We start from the raw sequence: 5,090 nt of genomic DNA, 5'->3' as shown, positions 1-5,090 counted from the left end.
TTGTACTGAACTGTGATGTATAATAATCTGAAAATTCTAGGTGGTCATCCTTATTAATTAAAAGATAGCTTCATAGCTGTGATTTAAACAAGATTCATTACTTGATGGATTCTAATAACACATATATTCATTGTAGTAGTCCATGAATAATATCAGTTATAATCCCAGCATGTTGGGACAGCACCAGATTGGTGAAACTAAATTAGAGTGTTCTTATTACAGTTCCATAAGACTTATAACTAAATGATTCAGAGATTGTGTAATTCCAGAATGAAATATTTTAAGTTTTATATTTAAACTTTTTAAAAAGCTTTATAGCATATGTATTTTATATAAGCCATTCACTGGCCTTTTTGATCCATTGATTGCCATTTTTTGAAGCCATACAAAGTTTCAATAGGAGTGGGCAAAGTATGGAACTCATGGGGCTAAGACCTTTGTAATATTTGTGATTTGTATTTTACTTTGTCCTTTTTATACAGTACTTTTCCTCCAATCATTTTCAGTCCTCATGTCAGGTTTAGCCCAGGGAACTCCAGGAGACCATGCAGATTCAATCCAGCAAGGTTTATTAGCTACAACCTCTATCAAGAATCTTCCCAGACTGGAACCAGTTCCCAGGGTCAGTCAGTAAACACAGCCTGCATTCCTCAGGGAGGTGCCAGCCTCATCCTCTTATCTCTTCCCCGTGCTTCGGGAGACGAAAGAGGATTCTTCACTCCCCGATTCTGGCCTCCATAATTCCATTCCATCACATCTCAGCAATTTATATACATACATGATGCAATGCGCAACAGTCCCATTTCAGTTAAGAGCTGTCATTAGTAACACTAGAAGACAGTATTTCTACAGTATAGTTCCATGGAGCTGTCCTGATTTCTTAAAAGGACACTTTCTTATAAAACTCCATAAAGTCGTCTTCACAATAGTGTGGGCACAGTTCAAATAATGATCTAAAATAGTAAACAGGAATATGAAGTCTGTCGTACATCTATTTTTGGCTTGTGCATTGCACAAGATGTTGGTAAGTCTATCAGGATCAGTTCAAGGGGAATTCAATGTATGCAGCTACATTGGGCCCCAGCACAGTGGAGGGTTCTCTGAGCAAAGCAGTGGCCGAAGTGGCTAGGGGAAAGCAAGGAGGGCCCAAAAATAAAGAGATTGTGGCTGCCCCTCTCCATTGCACCACCCCAGAGAAATCACCTCATGTTTGTTTTAGGCTGATTGGGTTTTCAAGCAGGCTGGTCTGCTCATAGGCCAACAGCTCCATGTCAGCCAGTGGGTGAATCAGGACAATTATATTTTCAAGTGGGTTGGTCTCTCTGTTGACTTAGAAAGCTGTTAGCCAACAGGTAGATAGGATTGAGTGGATTTTTTGTGGGGGGGCAAGTTCACCCATAGGTTAACACAACTGTAGATCAGTCCAACAGGGCAATTCTCTTACGTAAAATCTCACTGAGTGATGTCTTTTGTATCTGTTTCTTCTAAACACATCATTAATTCTCAGTTTAGTTTCTGTGAGTATTCCATTCAGAAAATCTTTTACTAACCCATTTGCTCTGCTCTGTTAATCTAGGGATATGTATGGGCAGGGGCCTCAAAACCTGATGTTGCATTGGGCCTACAAATTTCTTAAACTGGCCCTGAGGTAGACCACCATGGGTTACTGCCTGTTTAAAAGGAAGTGAATTGTACATTTTAAATGTTTCTTGTAGAACATCTAACAGCCTTCCCCTACCTAGTGTCACTGAACTTCATCTTCATACTTCTCAGCCTGACTTGCTGGGAACTAATACACTTGGAGAATACCAGTCTGGGGAAGTGTGATCAAGAACTTAAATCCAAACTTGTCTTCCACAACTATTGTAAATTATGGAATAAAAAAAAATACACTTTTGGATTATGCTATCATTTATCCTGGCCAATTTAATACTGTGAAAATTCAGTTGCATTGCAATATAATTAGGCACAAGATTGTTGATCCTGATATAGTTAATATTCTGTTACATTCCATTGCTGTTTGTATATCTTGATCCATTTCTTTAGCATTTACCACTAGTCTTAAAAAAATCTCATTTCCATTTGCTTCCATGCACTGGGAATGGAATGGGAGCAATGGCAGAGTGCTCTTTGTCCCAGACCCCATCTTCCACACCCACATATGCACATACAGTCAGGTCCAGAAATATTGGGACATCGACACAATTCTAACATCTTGGGCTCTACACACCACCACAATGGATTTGGAATGAAACAAACACAATGTGCCTTAACTGCAGACTGTCAGTTTTAATTTGAGGGTATGTACATCCAACTCAGGTGAACGGTGTAGGAATTACAACAGTTTGCATATGTGCCCCCCACTTGTTAAGGGACCAAAAGTAATGGGACAATTGGCTTCTCAGCTGTTCCATGGCCAGGTGTGTGATATTCCCTCAGTACCCCAATTACAATGTGCAGATAAAAGGCCCAGAGTTCATTTCAAGTGTGCTATTTGCATTTGGAATCTGTTGCTGTCAACTCTCAAGATGAGATCCAAAGAGCTGTCACTATCAGTGAAGCAAGCCATCATTAGGCTGAAGAAACAAAACAAACCCATCAGAGAGATAGCAAGAACATTAGGTGTGGCCAAAACAACTGTTTGGAACATTCTCAAAAAGAAGGAACGCACCGGTGAGCTCAGCAACACCCAAAGACCTGGGAGACAACGGAAAACAACTGTGGTGGATGACCGAAGAATCCTTTCCCTGGTGAAGAAACACCCTTCACAACAGTTGGCCAGATCAAGAACACTCTCCAGGAGGTAGGTGTATGTGTGTCAAAGTCAACAATCGAAAGAAGATTTCACCAGAGTGAATACAGAGGGTTCACCACAAGATGTAAACCATTGGTGAGCCTCAAAAACAGGAAGGCCAGATTAGAGTTTGCCAAACAACATCTAAAAAAGCCTTCACAGTTCTGGAACAACATCCTATGGACAGATGAGACCAAGATCAACTTGTACCAGAGTGATGGGAAGAGAAGAGTATGGAGAAGGAAAGGAACTGCTCATGATCCTAAGCATACCACCTCATCAGTGAAGCATGGTGGTGGTAGTGTCATGGCGTGGGCATGTATGGCTGCCAATGGAACTGGTTCTCTTATATTTATTGATGATGTGACTGCTGACAAAAGCAGCAGGATGAATTCTGCAGTGTTTTGGGCAATATTATCTGCTCATGTTCAGCCAAATGCTGCAGAACTCATTGGACGGCGCTTCACAGTACAGATGGACAATGACCCAAAGCATACTGCAAAAGCAACCAAAAAGTTTTTGAAGGGACAGAAGTGGAATGTTATGCAATGGCCAAGTCAATCAGCTGACCTGAATCCCATTGAGCATGCATTTCACTTGCTGAAGACAAAACTGAAGGGAAAATGCCCCAAGAACAAGCAGGAACTGAAGACAGTTGCAGTAGAGGCCTGGCAGAGCATCACCAGGGATGAAACCCAGTGTCTGGTGATGTCTATGCGTTCCAGGCTTCAGGCTGTGATTGACTGCAACGGATTTGCAACCAAGTATTAAAAAGGGAAAGTTTGATTTATGATTATTATTCTGTCCCATTACTTTTGGTCCCTTAACAAGTGGGAGGCACATATGCAAACTGTTGTAATTCCTACACCATTCACCTGAGTTGGATGTACATACCCTCAAATTAAAGCTGACAGTCTGCAGTTAAAGCACATTGTGTTTGTTTCATTCCAAATCCATTGTGGTGGTGTATAGAGCCAAAGATGTTAGAATTGTGTCGATGTCCCAATATTTCTGGACCTGACTGTATGTACATGTATCATTCAAATCCAGAACAGAAATCCCTTGAAATGGCCTGCAAATAAAGCATTAACAGAACCATGTTAAAGTGTTCAGGTGTATCTTGTGGCAAAAAGTCAGACTTGATTCCTGGGGACTTCATGAACAAGTTCAAGCGGTTTGCTTCCTTCTGGTATGTTTTTCAAGTTCTTACTTCAACTTCCAGGTCTGGAGGTCTCATTTGAAGTACTAACTCAGCCTGACTTGCTTAGCTTCTGAGCCCAGTCAAGGTATAAAATGGAATTTGGATATAGAAATTAGTTTTGCCAAATATTTTCACCTTTTACATTTTTAAATGGCATGGAAATTAACATTTCCTTTAAAACTATTTTGAACTGCATTGCTATAGTTTGAAATGACTCACAGCACAGAAAGCCACAGGAGGAAAAGGGTTGAAGGTAAGAGAGGAAGCAGAACCAGCCCTGTAATGTGCCAGGATGAAGCAACTTGCTTCAAGGAAGGATATACCGGCTCTGTTTTTGAACTGCAAATGCCTTAGGGAGAAGATGCAAAGGAAGTGCTTGTATTTGGTCCAATACATTAATGTTTGAACCAGACCTTCTGGTTTTTAAATGTTGTTGTTGTTGTTCAGTCATTAACTCATGTCCAACTCTTCGTGACCCCATGAACCATATTGCGCCAGGCCTTCCTGTCCTTCACTGCCTCCCGGAGTTTGCTCAATTTCATGTTCATTGCTTCGGTGATGCTATCTAACCATCTCATCCTCTGCCGTCCCCTTCTCCTTTTGCCTTCAATCTTTCCCAGCATCAGGGTCTTTTCTAAAGAGTCCTCTCTTCACATTAGGTGGCCAAAGTATCTGAGCTTGAGCTGCAGTATCAATCCTTTCAATGAGCAGTCAGGGTTGATTTCCTTTAGGATTGACTGGTTTGACCTCCTACCAGTCCAAGGGACTCCTAAAAGTCTTCTTGAGCACCACAGTTCAAAGGCATCAATTCTTCAGCGCTGAGCCTTCCTTATGGTCCAGCTCTTACAGCCATATATTACTATTGGAAAAACCATAGCTTTGATTATGCGGATCTTTGTCGGCAAGGTGATGTCTCTGCTTTTTAATATGCTATTCAGGTTTGCCATAGCTTTCCTCCCAAGGAGCAAGCGTCTTTTAATTTCGTGGCTCCAGTCTCCATCTGCGGTGATCTTGGAGCCCAAATAAATAAAGTCTGTTACTGCTTCCATTTCTACCCCTTCTATTTGCCAGGAATTGATGGATCAAGATGCCATG

General features: G+C 41.3%; 1 long non-coding RNA gene across 1 annotated transcript in view; it reads right to left on the bottom strand.

Moving 5' to 3' along the window:
• The window catches only part of LOC112542685 (uncharacterized), a 158,502-nt gene that overhangs the window by 60,066 nt on the left and 93,346 nt on the right, over positions 1-5,090 (bottom strand). The gene's annotated exons all lie outside the window — the stretch shown is intronic.

This window comes from Python bivittatus, unplaced genomic scaffold (genome assembly GCF_059951505.1).
Source record: "Python bivittatus isolate LINGU-HERP-01145 unplaced genomic scaffold, Pbiv_v1 ctg000580_np1212, whole genome shotgun sequence".
NCBI classification, from domain to species: Eukaryota; Metazoa; Chordata; class Lepidosauria; order Squamata; family Pythonidae; genus Python; species Python bivittatus.
The sequence above is the reverse complement of the archived record's forward strand: the minus strand, read 5'-3'. Positions and strand labels throughout refer to the sequence as shown.